The sequence below is a fragment of the Rhipicephalus microplus genome, chromosome 4 (assembly GCF_043290135.1).
Source record: "Rhipicephalus microplus isolate Deutch F79 chromosome 4, USDA_Rmic, whole genome shotgun sequence".
Lineage (NCBI taxonomy): Eukaryota > Metazoa > Arthropoda > Arachnida > Ixodida > Ixodidae > Rhipicephalus > Rhipicephalus microplus.
In genome coordinates, this window is record NC_134703.1 from 7,913,721 (window position 1) to 7,931,873 (window position 18,153).

At 44.7% G+C, this 18,153-nt stretch overlaps 1 protein-coding gene across 2 annotated transcripts in view; it reads left to right on the forward strand.

The window, feature by feature from the left end:
• LOC119171631 (uncharacterized) overlaps positions 1 to 922 on the forward strand; it is a 116,940-nt gene extending 116,018 nt beyond the window's left edge. For both annotated transcript variants that reach the window (XM_075892129.1, XM_075892130.1), the window contains exon 14: positions 414 to 922. The gene's annotated coding sequence lies outside the window, so the exon portion shown is untranslated. The remainder of the gene's footprint in view (positions 1 to 413) is intronic.
• The last annotated feature ends 17,231 nt before the right edge of the window (positions 923 to 18,153 follow it).

Genomic DNA, 18,153 nt, shown 5'->3' on the forward strand with positions numbered 1-18,153 from the left:
CTTCATTCCTTTCGTTATGGAATATGCCAAGAATGCATAAAGTATTTTCATGTTTCATCGGAAAAAAATTTAATTCCTGTTCCCGTAGCCCAAAGTGCTGTCAAAGTCAGCACACCAGCCCTGTTTATCACATCGCCACGGTCATTAGATTAATAAAATAACTGCCAAAGTCATTCTGTGATGTTCTATTTACAATATGAACATGTCCCGAAACTCTTACCTTTCTATGTGGCTTTCATTCGTGCACGAACTGTGCTATTAACGTTTTTATGCATAAACTCTTTCGTCATGAACACCATAGTGAGCTGTTAACGACGAATATTTGGGATGAACAGTGAAAATAACTCATTACTCACTAGAGAGCAACGATGAAAACACGTGTGATAAATTGATTTTTTCTTGTTATTTTACAGCGTCATGCTGTGAAGAATGCCCGCCCTGTACCAAGACTCGTCAATGACCCTGACAACTCGTCACCGAATCTTCCGGATTGTCCCAGACCCGATCTCTTACTTGTAGCCAGCCTAGAACCCTCGAACATTTTCGTCAATGTCAAAACCCTTTCCCTCGTTCGCCTGTATACAAGCTACCCTACCGAAATGTGTTGAAATATCGGGATAGCTCCATTGCCTTCTGGCAACCCCACCCCACTCACGCTAATCTTAAATATGTTCTTTTTCTATAAAATGAGAAATTAAAAAAAGAGAACTTGGCGACGAGCGCTCGACGTAAAAAAGGAGCTACCTGTTACTTTTGTGTAGATATACAAGTCGTGTTCGTAACACCTTGTCATTCAACGGCGTGTGTGATATCAAAAATCTACTGTAGTTGTGTTGTGCACTGTTAGTAGCGATACGCACTGTAAAAGAATTTCAGAGCAGAATCTATCTCTCGATCTCTTCTGGGAATGGGAAACTAAACTACCAACTTTCCATCTTCTTGTTCTAATGTATCATCGACCGCTTCAAACATACAGTGAAAGGCGAGTCATTTTCTAGATGAAAAGACAGTTCGAGAAAACTTTCCCCACTTGTATAGTCAACGAAATGTCGAAGCGCCAGAGACTGCTGGCGCAAAGTAGGAGCCATTATAATTTTTACACAGAACGTGCTGTTTAGACCTAGCAACTATTTATTTAAAAATCTGTAGTTAATCTGCAGTATAAAAAGAAGAAAAAGATAAGCAGCCATATGGCACAGAAATTAAAAAGGAAAATACAAAAGAGGCAAGTGGCCCACATCGATGCAAGGGGAGGGGTTAGTAGCATTGCTTGTCACATCTATTAATATCTTACTTTAGACGTAAAAACTCTCATGGCTGCTAATATATGTACTTTATATTCAAACAGGTAAATAATACTTAACTAGTAACGAAAAAAGATAGAAAACTGCCAAAAGCTCGGACAGTCTGTTCTTGATTCGGCATAGTTCGCGCTTCGTCATCAATATTGCAAACAAGGAACAAAGTATGGCAATCTAGTTTTACAGAGTTAATAATTCTTTTACAATGTACACTCAAGTTTAAGAAGACAATGTTACTCGATAAACTGTGGTAATAAAAAAAACACAATCAAGGAACGTTCTTTACAGTCGATATGCTTATGAAAAAAAAAAAAGAGGTGATTCCTTCCCTTTGTCGGTTGAATGCTATTTTTAGAACCTTTTTGCGATTGTTGACTTTGATGGAAAGATGTCAACGTTGTTTTGCTGACCGCCTGACAACCTGGTCTATGGTAATGCAGGCACCAACTGAAGTGTTTCCCTGACACCACTTTACGCGGGACGTCACCAGGCCTCAGCGACTGCCCATCTGCACCCGCGCACGCATTACGTTGTTGTAGTGACATCGAGTGTTGGGCCATCGCGCCACTTTCTTCGAGAATATCATGTTGGCATTTTGTGCTGATAGGAGTGGCCGTATCAGCTCTGTGAGCTAACCACGATTGGCAAAGTGGTGCATGTGAATGTGACATGAAACTTTAGTGTCAGAATGATAGCTGCGGTCATAATGTGTTCCATAGAGGCTATTATGCTTTGTATTTATTGAAATCCAGGCAGATCTTTCTTTAATGAGATGTGATGGGAAACCACAGTACCTCGGCTCGTATTTACAGATATTGTAAGAAGCCGTCGATACTTAAACTGAAGACTTTTCGCCAAACACCAACGCTAAAGCATAGAGATGTAGCCACAACTATCTGCTGTGGCACTGCGTTAGGGCTCGCTGTCACGGCACGCAATTCTGACCGCTTGCAGTGCTGGTAAAGTCATTGTTTATTTTATATAGTTCAGTTTTGGTGAGGCATAAAGGCGACGAATGCCCGGTGTCATTACGGGAGTGTTAGCAGTGAAAGAACGCGGTAGCTACTAGAGAAACATAAGAATCATTCATGGTCCGAGACACATAAGAATCATTGATGGTACGACGGAATACCGTCTGTCAGGGCAAACATATTGGAATAAAACAAAGAAAACGCCCACAAAAGTTAAATACCCGTAATTATGTGTGCACTTTACATTGGTCGGGGTTTTCACTTCGTTTTATTCCACAGAAAATCATTCGCTTTTCACGGCTATTGTCATCTACTAAATTATGATAGTGACTTGTATCCAATTTTTTTTACCTGATGCAGTGGCTTAGCACAAGGTCAGCCTGGATTTCAGTAAATGTGGTCCATGGAACACACTTCACGCTTTGCGCAAAGCGAGCGCCCCACCGCCGGGGAAACCATGCCATGAAACGAGTTCGAGCTATGTTCGAAGTGGCTCACCCCCTTTGTTAAAACGCGGTTACTCTGAAGTGAGACATGTAGATAAACAGGAAAGGGTACCCCACGTTGACGTCAGACCTTTTTCACGCAGCTCCTCCAGAAGCTTGAATATATCGTAGTTGACTCGTATGTATTTTGTAAACGTAGTCGCATTGATTTAGCAATTCTTTTTTCTTCTCCAGGCGAGCGGCGCCCCCAGTGAGCCGTCGCCCACTGTTTTCACTGACACTGGTCATATCATGAATGTTGTACAATTTCGGCTACAATAAAGTCACTGAAAAGCACCATGTTTCCCCCTAGCATTTCTGTTGGTTTTTGTTTTACAAAAAAGTGCCAGCTTTGCCGCAAAGGCGAAGTAATGAGCTCGATAGTAAAATATTGGAAGATCACACGTAGAATGCAAAGCATATTGAAACGTTCCCAGTGTTTCTCACGCACAAATGACTCACGAAACGTACACACATGTACAGATGCATGTGAATAAGTGCCTCAGTTGTTACTTTGCTGTGTCTGAAAACAGCGTGCTTTTCGCAAATGGTGACTGCAATAATTGCAAGGAACATTGTGCACCCGGTAACTACAACAAAATAGTTCTGTTGAAAGCCCAAGATAAGCAAAGACGTACAATCTTCCCCTCCTCCCCACCACGAGATAAGGGCGCGCGAGGGAGTTTCACTCCACTCCTCTAAATGGGGCAAACTACGTGTGGGAGATTAGAGCGCTCGCCGCCACGCAATGTGGCGACGCACGCTCGTTGCGCCATCTTGCTGGTAAAGCTGAAAACACAATTCTTTCGAGATGCCCGTCAGCAGTGGTACGTGAGAGATATAACTAGCTTGCTGTTTGAACATTCGAGGACGTGCTTTTCGGTGGAGCAGTGGTTAACGCTTCGAACTCACGATTCGGAAGATGGAAGTTCAATTCCACGCGCCAGTCTTTTTCTGTTTTTTTATTTTTGCATCGACACTGAGGCCAGCGGCAGCCAAGAGTGTCCATATGATTGTTATCGCAATAAAATGCAGCAGATCCAACACACCCTCTCGGTATTTGCATAAATCGACGCTACACACAACTTATCGGCCATGCTGACAGCGCGAGCTGTGAACTCTTCCAAGTGCATGAGATTTTGATCACATCTATTTCGCAATCGCACCGAGAGACGCCGAGTTCAAGGCTGGCCGTGGAGGCAATAAGGGATACTTGTACACTGCCCGCAAAGTCTAACCGAAGAACGTGAAAAGCTGCTACAAGGTCAGTTATATATGGTCTCAAGACTACTGGACTGGACAGTAGACTGTAGAAGAGCTAGAACATTCCGTGGCTGTTGTATATACGCATCGCCTCTTCCCACCAAAAACCGTGGCTCCCTCTTTTTCCAATTCGCAGTGTTTTCCGTGCAGAAAAGCAGGCCAGCTGCGACCGACTTCACTACCTCCTTTTCATAAACTTTTTTTTTTCTCTCTCGCATGATCTATTTTCCCGTAAAGCTCAAATGGGCACGACGGGCATTGTCTCAAAAGTCTCCATTAGCTATTTTACAAACAAAAGAAATTTTATAGTCCCGGACCAGGAAACGAGAATAAACCTAAGTGGCTTGAAGTAGAAACGACATGTAACTGGGCTGATCGGCTTTAGTAGGTGAAGGAGGTATACTCAAGTGACCTACTGCAGTTTTTTTCAGCACCACCTGTTTAATTGAACAGAAGCCGCTGCAGCAGCCACGGTAGGAAAAACGTGGTTCGCAAAAAAAAGCTTGGTCTTTAAACCCACTCAGAACCATGCCTGAAAATTTTAAGAGGGAATACCAGCTTTTGAAGCTTATTTTTTGCAGCACCATTTTCGTGCCGTCTGTTAACCTCCGTAGGCAGCGCAGCTGCACAATGACTTCATTTATTCTTGTGTTAGTCTCTACAGGATGTTTCACGTGACTAGCATGAATTACGTTTTTTTTTTTCAAATGCGGTTGACCATAAGTCATGTGGTGCCCGCTATCGCATTCTTTTATTGCGCTTGCTCCACCACGGTGGTCTAGATAAGGTACTCGGCTGCCAACCCACAGGTCACGGTGTCAAATCCCAGCTGCGGCGGCTGCATTTCCAATGCAGGCGGAAATGCTGTAGGCCCATGTGCTCAGATTTGGGTGCACATTAAAGAACCCCATGTGGTCAAAACTTCCCGAGTTCTTCAGCACGGTGTCTCTCATAATCATATGATGGTTTTGAGACGTTAAACTCCACATATCAATCAATCACTCAATCAATTTTTAACCCTTTATAGCGCCTAATAGGCTAATTACTATGACAGCTAGATTACGAAAAAAAATTATTCACTTAAAGGCCAAGTGCACAACATTACGCTATAGAGAGCTTTCAAAGACATTTTTATCACTCTTTCTTCTTCTTTTTTGCGGGAACGTAGAAGCTGCGCGATTTTTCTTTTCCATCGTTTAAAGAAATTCTGCAAAGTAAGAAATATAACTACGCTCACGCGAAACCCGCAGCATTATCAAATGTGCGGCTAACGAGACAACCAGCGGGCGAACGTGCAAAATGAGGGACAATGCTCTAGACATTGATTTCCGAGTGCATCAAAAATTTTGGCGGCCGCAAGCGACAAGAAAGGGGCGTCGCCCTTTATAGGCCATAGGCTGACGGTACACACGCAGTTGCTTGACTTGAAAGATATCTGAGAGAACTGCGATTTTTATAACGAAGGTCCTTTCAGGGAGCATTCAATAATAAAGAAGGTTACATATTCAGTTGTTTATAAAATAAAAACAAACAAACAAATATTTTCGAAGTTGCTTGGTGATATGACACATGTTAGAATGAATACAGTTGTACGACTATAGACACGGACACAAGAAGATTCACAATTACACACAGAAGCGCAGATTTTCGCTAGTGTTATTTTGATTTCATTGATATGCGGGGTTTAACATCCCTAAACCACCATATGATTGTGAGAGCTCCGTAGTAGAGGCCTCCGGAGATTTCGACCACCTGGGTTTTCTGTAACGTGCACCTAAATCCGAGCACATGCGCCTACATTTTTTGCTTCCATAGAAAATTCCCACGGGCCTTTAGCATTTTCACCTCCACCACAGCCGGGATGCAATCCCACGAGTACCGAGCACCTTAGGCACTGGACCACCGTGGCAAGGTAGTTTTATTTCGAGAATTGCGACACCTTTTAGGGGCGAATCTCCTTATAGCGTGGCTTGTGCGTCCCTCGTTGTAGTGCGTAACCACCGGCGGCACATACCTGAAAGAACGGTCCTTAAAATTTCCGCTGGATGGTGGCACTTGTATATGATGAATACATGATGAAAAGATGTGACATGGCTGTACTTGGAGTGTTCACCGAATAGACGGATGGACGGATGGATGGACATACACATGGACGGACAGACAGAGGGATGGCCGCACGAACAGATGCACGCATGGACAGACAACAGACAAACGAACACACAGATGGAAAAACAGACATACAGACGGACTCACTGACGGACGGACGCACAGACGGTCATGCGGATGGAAGGGTACCCGGACAGACGCATGGACGAGCGGAAGCAAGAACGATTGGACGGACGGAAGCACGGGCGGACTGACGAACGCTTCGCCTCACCAGTCATCATTCACTCCGTGGATATGCTGTGATTTTTCACACATGCCACCAACACGCTGCGCGTGTTCCGAGATTTCCCATTGTACGTGAGCACTCCAACTCAAATATTCCCTTTTACCAGTGCAGGGTGTTATGATCGGCCTGCCTGGCTTGACGCCGCTTTGACGCATGAGACATATATGATGGCTGGGCCTACCGTGATTTCTTCCGAGTCAGCGCTCCCAGAGATGCACCAAGAGCGGCGACAACAGAGAAATGATTCTTTTAATTATCCCAGGTCGTCGGCGCCCCTCGTAAACCCTTTTGGCACGCCTGACCGACTGACGGATTAGGAAGAGTTGTTGGCCGTCGAGGCGGCTTGCTTTGTCGTCTAAGAGCCCCGGACAAAGGGCCCAGCGTCTCAGAACCGCGGTCTTCGTGGCGCCTTGGTGCCGCTGTTTCCACAATTTGTGGTCTGCCTGGCGCCACATACCAATCACTGCCACAGACTACGAAATTGACTTCTACGTAAGACTCAACGTCTTCATGCTGTGCTGTGTCGTGCGCGGTGTGCAGTATTTTCTTTTTCGCCATGGGCTGAACTGGGCGTACTTCTTCCCTCTTCCCTTGTTCGGAAAGGAGGCGGCGTTTCACTTTCCACTTTCGATGGCGGAGGTGAATAAGGCGATTTTCATTGGACTGTCCTGGCCTCCATTGTTTTTTATGCAAAAAATTCTGGGAAGGCGAGGAAATAAAACGCGAGCGCTGAGGCACTCCCGACAAGGTCTCACAAGCTCAGCTACCATCATGCTTCCATCGAGAGCTTCCATGATGTTACCACTATCATGTAACACGCTACCTGTAAATATTGTAATAAAAGTTACTCTTAACAGCTCCGGGCTCCTCTCCTCGACATCTCCCCGAGACTCTGGTAGGCCCCGGTCCTCTGGACAGGACTCCGGTTACACCAAGGGTAGAAAACAGAAAATTTCCTTTTAGTTAACCTCCCTGCCTTTCGCTTATTGTTTCTCATCTCTTTCTCTCTTTACATTGTCTCATTCATACACCATGTCATGAATGGGTCGTTAATGCTGGTCAAGTTCTCGTGCGTATGGGTCCACGTGTGGCCTGTGGTGGTATGGGTGAATACAAAGTCCGGCGTAGTCTCGCGGCGTACTGATGTGCTAGATCTCGTAGGGAATCGGTGAGCATTTACGAGTGTGAGGGACAGGTTGTCAATTGCTCACTTGAGCTGAGCGCCTTTCCCCGGGTTGGGGGTAATGAATGATCGTGCTATATTAAGCGGAGAGTTTCACATGAGGCTTCTGGTATTAGTAAAGACTGCGTGGAAAGACTGTCTTTGATTTGACGGGAAGCTGTAAAAGTTAAGGATGAAAACGGTTTGTTTTGGCAAACGTTTTGGTACGAGTAATATTATTTTCGCCTATAGGCGGCTACGGATTGGTAGCACTTTGTGTACTATGTGAATGAATTTCTTACTGGTAAGCGAAGTGATGTGGTTAGTAAAACGAAATACATTGTATTTGCCCCACCTAATAAGCCGTGTAACTATAGTTCAACTGTTTTATTTGAGGGCAAAGAGTTAGAGCAAATCACTAGCCAGAAGTTCCTAGGAGTATGGTTTTCTGAAGGCTTGACATGGAACACACATATAGAAAAACTAACGGTAGAACTCAATAAAACCGTTGGATGTTTATATAAGCTCAGCACAGTCTTACCAAAACGGTTACAAATAGAATTATGCCCTTTTCTACTCTAAAATGACATACGTTATCTTGGTATGGGTACTACTACACAAACAAACTATAAAAAATTACTAGTTCTTCATAAAAGAGTTTTGCGAGCATTCGAGCAATACCATGGTGTTATCAGGGACTTGAAAACCAAACCACTCTTTGAAAAATACGCATTACTAACGGTAACAAAACTGTATCATTTCAAGCTTCTGCAGTGGATTTAACAAAACAAGCCACAGTGTCTTCAGAATCCGCCTGACAGCACTCATTATACCATGCGTCAGCAACGCCGGAAAATCCCAGCAATAAGGACAAGTTATGGCAAGCAACACGTTCAGTATCAAATACCCACAATGTTAAATCGTTTACACGGTCTCATAGATTCCAATTCCGTACCTTCGAACGCCATTATCAAGTCCATCCTAATGAACCATGATATTGAGTATGCTTATTAAAGTTTCTGTGCTTGATTTGTTACATCCTATCTATCAATTTGAGTTATGTGTTGTAGTTTTTTTCTTACGCTTTATTTTACATTCTGTATTGATGAAGTTTGTTTTCAGATGACGCTTTTGTGATGAAGTGATTTTCTAATGTTTTCCCTGAAATTGTGTAACAAGACCATGCTACATTTTGTTGTGTTATGGTTTATTTGTTGTGTTATTTATTTATTTATTTCTGTGTGTTATGTGTTGTGTTATATATTTATTTATGAAAACATATGCGACAGACTGAGCGGCCTGCGTGCCAAACTGTATTTAGGAGCAGAGGCCCCATGTCAGGCTATATGGCCTTTAGCCTCTGCTCACGATCCTGTAAGAATTTCAGGACAAATAAACTTCAATTCAATTCAAATATCTCGTGGTCTCTTCTCGTTGTGAGATGGGGTGGTAACCTGATGTCGTGAGTGTGTCACAAAGGGTCTTGGATTTGTTGGCCCAGGCAGGCGTGCTGTTGAAGCCATATAGTTACTTGTGTGGCTTTGTATATTTATGGTGGCTTTTTGCTCTAGGGCTTCTAACCTCCGTTGGCAGTAGTTGATAGTTTCGTGGTTTTCTCGAGTCCGACGTATGATCTCGTTTAGAGTGTCTTGTGTTGTGTAGCACAATAGTTTAGTTTTGTGCATATAAACTTACTGACCTACGTTTCTGCTTTTTTGTCCAGTTCTGTATTCGCGAGCTTTAATTTGTCCCCAGAGTCAAGGGAATACCATGGGCGAATCGCAGGTTACTAAGGTACTATTTATTACTCTAACCCCTAACTCTCCCCAATCTATGATCCTGAAAACTTCCTGCAAACACGTGGTGAATAACATTGAAGAGGTTGTGTCTCCCTGCATTAAATCCTTCTTTATTGGTATTCTGTTGATTTAGTTATAGAGAACTATGGTGCATATGGACCCACTGTAGGTTTCTTCCTGCATGATTATGTAGGATTCTTCGATGCCCTGATTCCGTATAGTGCCTGCATTACTGCTTATGTCTCGACTTAGTCAATCGCCTTCTGGTAAAGGCTATGAAGTGTATATATAGGAGTTGGATGTATTCCGCGCATTTATCTGTTACCTGAATGATAGTATGAATATGGTTTATTGTAGAGTAGCCTGTACGAAGTCCTGATTGGTTCTTTGGTTGATTGAACTCTAATGTCACCTTAATTGTATTACCTATTATTTTTGTAAATAGTTTGTAGAGAACGAACAGTAAGCTGATCAGCCTGTAATTTTTCAAGTCCTTGACGTCTCCTTTCTTATGGATTAATATGATGTTGGCATTTTTCCAAGATTCGGGTACCCTTACCGTCAAACGACGTTTCGTATATAAAGTGGCCAGTTTTTATAACACAATTTCTCCACCATCTTTCAGGAGGTCTGTTGTTACCTTGTCCTCACCAGTGGCTTTCCCTCTTTGCATTCTTTCTAGAGCTATCCGTACTTTCCCTGTCGTTACTGGTGGGATCTCGATCTTCTCTGGACTATTATTGTGTCTCATATTATCCTGGTTATTTTTGACACTGCACACCTTTCTGTTGAACTTCTCCGCCACCTCGGTTTTCCTATCCATATTGGTTGTGACATTGCCTTCCTTGGTAATTAATGAATATGTCTGTTTTTTGCAAATGCACAAGTTTGCCTTCCCAGGTCACGGGATCAAATTCGGGCTGCGATGGCTACATTATCGATGGAGTAGAAAATGCTGTAAGCTCGTCCATGTGCTCAGATTTTGGTTCACGTTGAGGAACCCCAGGTGGTCAGAATTTCCGCAGCTTTCCACTACGGCGTCTCTAACAACCATGGTAGTTTTGGGAAGCTAAACCCCGCATATAAATAAATAAATAAATAAATAAATCAAGTTTGCTTTCGTAGCTTTTAGGCTTCTGCCGATTTTTACAGCTTCTCTTTATGTTATAACTTCTCTACCTTACACCTATTGATTAACTTCGAAAGTTCCGCTAATTCTATTTTGTCGGTTGCATTTGATGTTTTCATGATTTGTCGTTTTTTGAAAATTTTTCGTCGCCTGAGATAGTTTGCCAGTGCCCTGTTTCGGGACTGTACATCCGACCTTTATTGCACACTCTTTGATGATACTAGTGAGATTCTCGTTGATTGTGTCAACGCTAACGTCGGTTACCTCGTTTAGTGCCTCGAATCTATTAGGAAGCAAAACTTTGGATACCTGTACTTTCTATCTCACTGCTAGTTGATTAATTGACCTCTTGCGTATCAGTTTTGTTTTTTTTTATTTATTGCGATAGCAACTGTATGGACAGTCTTGGCTGTTTTTTTTTTTTTTTTGTCGCCGTTGTCGCCGTAATTCACCGTATATATGTATATATAAAAATTCAAGAACAAAAAAAAAACGCCACCCGTGCTCGTCACCCAGGTCGTCACTCCAACGCGCGCTTATCTCCAACGTGTATACATTTCACCGCGGACTGAGTAGGGAGGATTAGATGTTTGTGAGTGTGCGCTAATCTTTCGGTGAAAAGAATTGTGCGCCTCCGACTTTGACCGGAAGGATTGCGTTTAGTTGCCGGGCGTACAAAGATAACTCGCTCGCTGGACAGGCACCGTTTGCGAAAAGAGTGTTTTTTTTTTTCTCTTAAAGCACAGTGAGGTAACCGCCGGGGCACTTGTTAGTTCGCACTAAAATCTGTGCCTGTAATTCCATTTCGTGCCTCATTTTTTTTTTTTGCTTAAAGAGCGTGTTGAGTGTCGAGCGGTAAACGTTGTTAGTTCGCTGTCGTCCTGTGCATGTTGTTTTCGTGTGTCATTCGTGCAGGAACAGCGTACTGCACGCTTCGATCTGCTTGCCGTTCCCAGCTTTACAATTACATATGGTGAATTAAGGCGGCGCAGACGACGAAAAAAAAAACCCACCGAGACTGTCCATACAATTGATATTGCAATAATAACGTTGACGTGAATCACATTCGACAAACATTCTCAACTCATGAATGGTAATCTACCACTAACCCCCAAAAAGAAAGTATATAACAGCTACATCTTGCCAGTACTTATCTACGGAGCAGAAACCTAGAGGCTTACAAAAATGGTTCAGCTTAATTTGAGGACGACGCTGTGAGCAATGGAAAGGAAAATAATAGGTTTAACCTTAATAGAAAAGAAGAGAGCAGAATGGGCCAGGGAACAAACCCGGGTTAAAGATATCATAGTCTTAATCAAGAAGAAAAAAAATGGACTTGGGCCAGGCATATAACAAGTAGGGAGGAAACCACTGGTCATTGAGGGTAACTGACTGGATTCCCAGACAAGGCAAACGCACGAAAGGGATACAGAAAGTTAGGTGGGCCGATGAGATTTAAAGGATCGCAGGTATAACATGGCAATAGAAAGCACAAGACCGGGTTGACTGGTGGATCATGAGAGAGGCCTTTGCCCTGCAGGGGCCTAGTCAGGCTAATGATGATGATGGTAGAGGTAGTGATGATGATGACGGCGATGATGATGATGCGATGTGTCGCTGTCACTGCCGCCTGTTTCGTAGTGAAGCTCAGCGCTTTGATTTGCTAACGTCTACGGAGGGTGAGGGTGAAGGGACGGAGGGTGAGGGTGAAGGTATTTAGGGACTGTGCGAGTCTGTATCTGTTGCCTCACGTAATTTAGGTAAGTGGTGAGCTGTTGTACAGTTCCCCGAAGGCCTACTAGTTCCTGGCGTTGGGTTGTGGCTATCTCGCTTTCATGCTCTGGCAACGATGGAACAGGTGCTCTAAGTGGCACTGAAGTCACGGGAGCTGGCTCCACTCGGTCCTTGGGAGCGGCTACAACCACCTTGACAGCGTCGGTGCCGTCGTTGTCGCACAATCTACGTAACTTATTTCACGTCAGCAATGGAGTGCGGTCCGCCGCAGAGGCTGCAGTGGGACTGACATCGGGTGGGGTTTTGTGCCTGCACGTTCGGTACTAAGTTGTGTTGGGATTAGGACAAACGTCTAAGCGGTGGCGGAGGCTGACGCAGTTTTACTAAACTTTCGTGTTTCTGTGGAAATGTGGTCATTGAACATCCCTGCCCAGCAGTATACATAATCGGGAATTCGCATTTCTCAAAAGAGGATGGCCACGGCTTCGATTTCTTTGATGCGATTTACCTTCATGGCGCTGGGGTAGCTTTGGGACGATCACTTCTCGGAGCCATGTACCATTGCGGTTGAGGTCAAGGTCAATGCCGCGGATGACGCCTTTGAAGGAGTCGTGGGGTGGAGCCGGGTATACAGAAACTCCGTGGCAAGTTGTCTCGCAGACTGAGTTGCTGTACCGTGCTAGACTCGTGCGTTTCGTTCGCTCTAGGGGTATACACAAAGGAAGTGTTCTGGGTCATGTTTGGGAATATGGAGTCTGCTATGAGGTCTTGATAAGCCAGGGAGCTCGCTATTGCCAGGGCTCGCTCAAACTGTGCTGGTGCAATCTCATCTCCGTTGAGGCCATTTCGGGGCCTTGCGATGATGCTGTTGCAAATAAAGGAGGAAGCGGGGGCAGCGGGCAAGTGTGGCGGCTCGCTCACTCGTTCTGTTGACCTTCGATGTAGCCAGACGTACCAGGTCCGGGTCTCCCTCTTCGTTTCTCACGGATGCGACACGAGTCCCTCGGTGAATGAGGGAGTCTCGAGGTAGCGACGAGGCGTTGATACGCGCTTCTTTGTCTGGCCGCCATCCCTTCGCCTGTAACGCGTAAAATATTGCGTCTTGCGACTGGTTAGCTTTTCTTTTGCTTTGTTTACGGTTATACGCCGTAATTAAGCCTGGGTTGTTCCCTTCTTCAAGGCATATTGCTCCACCGTTCAAGATTTTCATGATTAACAAAGTAAACTTGTGGATGAGGTCCAGGCCTACCTGCCTTGCCTCACCGGAAAAAGGTTTAGCCCGTTAGGGGTAGCGAGGCTGTGGTGATGTCGGCACTTCAGGAGGCAAAGTACAGAGAAAGAATCTATACCCATTGAAATCAATACGGTGATGATAAGTGGGGTTTAACGTCCCAAAACCACCATATGATTATGAGAGACGCCGTAGTGGAGGGCTCCGGAAATTTCGACCACCTGGGGTTCTTTAACGTGCACCCAAATCTGAGTACACGGGCCTACAACATTTCCGCCTCCATCGGAAATGCAGCCGCCGCAGCCGGGATTCGAACCCGCGACCTGCGGGTCAGCAGCCGAGTACCTTAGCCACTAGACCACCACGGCGGGGCAAATCAATACGGTGTCCACGGAATTCGTCAATGGAACTTGCTGCGTTCGTTGAGTGAAATTTACGGTGGGTGGAGGCGAAAAACATTAATTATTGAAGATAGCCGATGTTCTCACACCCGAACTGGTCCGCTTTTCTGTAAAAATAGAGCCACCTGCTTTTACCAGGTAGCACGTCTCGAAACTGTAACCGTCAGGGCCACGTCAATTTTATGCTTTTCTACGCTAAAACGCTTATTCATATAGGGATAAGTGCTCCTTCTATACATTTTAGTAATTTTTGAAGAACTAGTCACTCACGTATTATCCTAGCCTCATTTTTCAGTATTTGCCGCATCGATGTCCACCTTATTCTCCCTGAGTATTACAGTAAAGCTTGTTCGGCTTGTCATCATCATCATCATCATCATCAGCCTGACTACGTTCACTGTAGGACAAAGGCCTCTCCCATGTTCCGCCAGTTAACTCGGTCCTGTGCTTGCTGCTGCCAATTTATACCCGCAAACTTCTTAATCTCATCTGCCTACGTAACCTTCTGTCTCCCCCTAACCCGCTTGCCTTCTCTGGAAATCCAGTCAGTTACCCTTAATGACCAGCGGTTATCCTGTCTACGCGCTACATGCCCGGCCCATGTCCATTTCCTCTTCTTGATTTTAGCTATGATATCCTTAACCCCCGTTTGTTCACTAATCCACTCTGCTCTCTTCTTGTCTCTTAAGGTTACACCTACCATTTTTCTTTCCATTGCTCGCTGCGTCGTCCTCAACTTAAGCTGAACCCTCTTTGTAAGTCTCCGTGTTTCTGCTCCGTAGCTAAGTACCGGCAAGATACAAGATCGGATTGTACGCCAGGATAAATTCCCGCGTATTCTGATTAGACTACGCAAAACATCCTCTTGTGATGGAAACGTTGCAATACGCCGTGATGCTACCTTTAGAGTGGCCCACCTGTAGATACCTAGTTTTCCTCAAGAAACACCATGTCTCTCTTTCCAGATGATTACTGTCTTTGCAAGCAATGTTGTGATGCACATTGATTTCACCATTATTTGAATTAGTTCAATAGAAGACCACTGGGAGCTCATCAAAGCGTCTTTACAATGTTATTAATTTATAGCGCAATATATACTTGTTCAGGCATCTGAATTTCTTTTGTTCTATTCTCCCATTTATATTTCATTCACCAATTAATAGTGCTTTAGGCACCATTTAACGGCTCCTATTATTCTTTTCTTCTAGTTTCGTGGCTACTTCAGTCACATCAAAGATCATAAGTGTACGGGAAACAGAGTGATGAATATGATGGTGGTGATAATGATGATGATGTTTGATGCCCTGCCCTTTGTAACGGGCGATCAAATGGGAAATCTGGATATGGCACAAGAACCTCTAATTTTTGGTTTGGTGTATTTGCTGCTAAACGTGTTCTATCCTGCGGATAGTTTGTACACCGCCAGCGCTCTAATCGACGCTTCGTTGCCTTCACTGCTTCCCACTGCGGTGGCTCTTGTGACTCCCGGAAACGCAGCGCCATTGCCAGCAATTTCTGCCATTCTTCCGGTGGCGTAGCTGCCGCAGATGATGAAGTGGCGGAAACCTGTGGTTTCCGCCACTTGCAAGAAGAGTCACGACTGACCAGCGTTGCCAGCTTTTCTATATGTCTCAAGCAGCACATTTTTTGACGTGAAGAAAGGAAATGTCAAGTTCAGTGCCTCGGTTGAGCACGCGTCAGGTGATCCCACCATTCACTAGGGGGAAGGCACGTGTTCTCTCTAGAGAAAAAGGACTGTCATGGCGTCTTTGTCTTGAGTCGCTGGTGATACAAAACACTCGTCGCACACAAAACTGGAACGATGGTAATCTGCCGTCAGTGTATGCACGCTGCCTGCGTGATACTTTGAAAGGCTGTGTCATACTTAAGTTGGGGGAAATCTCGGAGCGCGTCTAGCGCTGCAATCGCGCGCCGGCGCATCTCGCGCGTGCGCACACGCTTCAAGGACTTAAAGTTGAACCGTGTCGTCTGCTACGGCAGGGCGCGTGCCGAATTGTCGGCCAGTGCACGGATACCAACGTTAATGCGGGAACTGGACCGATACTCTGCAATAATCACTTAAAAAATCTGCGTCGCAAGATGGTATACAAAGAAACAAGAAACGACAAACTCGTGCATGCTTCCTTCCTTCGTGTCCCGTCCTGATGCGCAGTTTTTTCAGATGTTCCCGTACTTGCCCAACTGATTGATTTGTGGGGTTTAACTTTCCAAAACCACCATACGATTATGAAAGACGCCGTAGTGGAGGAACTTTTGACCACCTGGGGTTCTTTAACGTGCACCCAAGTCTCAGCACATGGGCCTACGGCATTTTCGCCTCCATCAAAAATGCAGCCGTCGCAGCTGGGATTCGATCCCGCGACCTGCGGATCAGCAGCCGAGCAATTTAGCCACTAGACCACCACGGTGGGGCAACTTGCCCAACTTTCAACGCCTGTCTGCACTTAACGTTGTGCTATGCCAACCTCTCTTCCTTTATCCGTGACAATGGGACACTAGAAACAGTATTTGGCATCTTATATACCTTGTTTGCTCTATAGAAACATTGTGGCCCGGTGCGCACTCACGAATATTTATTCATTGTGTGTGCGTCACACTAAGCTTGCATGAGGAAGACACGATAATGAGCATGCAGCATGCGTGGTCTGTATTTGCCTATAAATAAATCAATGTACTCAGTGGTGGATGCTGAACAGCTGTATATGTTTAACACAACATAACAATTGGCAATGAGTTCAGGAATGATTTTGAACAGAGCAACCACCTCACGATATTTAATCACAGCAGAAAGGACTCGCTCCTGGCGCCAAAATGCACTCGTGATGCTTCCAAGTTCACGTCCCCAGCGGTAGCGAAAATGGTGCTCATTCTAGACGGCAGTGAATGCATGGTGTCAGCGATGTGTTCCGCCGCAGCATGTTGCACATGTTGACGATGGGTGCATGACATCACAAGATCCAGATTGAGCTGGACAAAACAGGAGCCTGTCTGCCGTACATTTTTTCATTTTTTTGTTGTTGTCTTAAAAAAGCAATACTGTGTTGTTTGCCTTGTTTACCAAATTTTGTATGCCAGAAAAAGAGTGCCTTAAGGATATTGAATGCTTTTGTAAAAACTACATCACATTTCGGAGCCATCTGGCAAGTCTTGTGGTAATGAAATGTCGCCGTGAAGAGAAACGTTCAGGCTTTCACCTCGCCTAAAACGTTCCTGAATTTTTCCCATTTGTTTTATTGTGTTAAGTCAGCGCAGCAGTACGACTCTTGCTCTTGAGTGCTTTTTTTATTAAAAATCAAATCAAAGCAACGCACATCGCACGCTAGTTGTTGTGTCTTTCTCGTCCAAGTGGGCTGAAGCGCACACACAGTGAAGAATTATTCATGAACACTGGCAGCACCATGGCGTTTCGAGAGAGCAACCAAGGTTTGCGGTCGAATTCTGCTTGTAACACCCCATTATTTCAATAAAGGCTGAGAGGTTGACGTCGCGCAACGTTTCGTGCAGACTATCGGCCCTACTCCTGCACTAACAACGATATCCGCGCACTGGCCAGCAATTCGGAAAGCAAGAGCCGCCGTGACGTGCATGGTTCAAAACAACGCTCCTGAATCATCTGCGCACGCGCGAGCGGCGCGTGGTTGCGGCGCTTGTCGCATCCCGATGCCACGCACTTCGAGGTTTTCCGTAAGTGTTAAACAGCCTATACATATGGCAAACTGCTTAGCGCATGTTTTCATTTCACTTGTGAACAAGGCTGCCGTGTGGGAGCCGAAACGTCTTTTTTCTATGTGTTCTTTAACTTTCACAATGGTGGGCGCAGTGTCTCCAGGCTTTTTACCTTCAACTTGGCTATTTTGTAGCTACATACAGCTACTTTTGAACTCTGCTAGCTACGAAAATATTGACTAACTGCAAATAGGTAATCTAGATTTTTTTCAAAATTTAGCTGTTTATCTAAACCTATCTTGGCCAACCCTAGCTGTAGTGTTATGTTTTTTAATTATTATTGCTGGTAAACTATTGCTTGTACATGTGTATAAAACAACACAAACATTTCATCAAAAAAAATCATAGGTGACAGTGTGTCTTTTTGAACCGTAAATTTCATTGAGAATTGAAGGGAACTAAACAGAAAGAAAAATCAATGGAATCGCACAAAAAGAAAAAAAAAAACGCATACGTTTTCATCTCATTTTATTCCTCTTAATTTGCGACAAGATGTCATGGCATGTACGCGCGCACGCACGCACGCACACACACACAC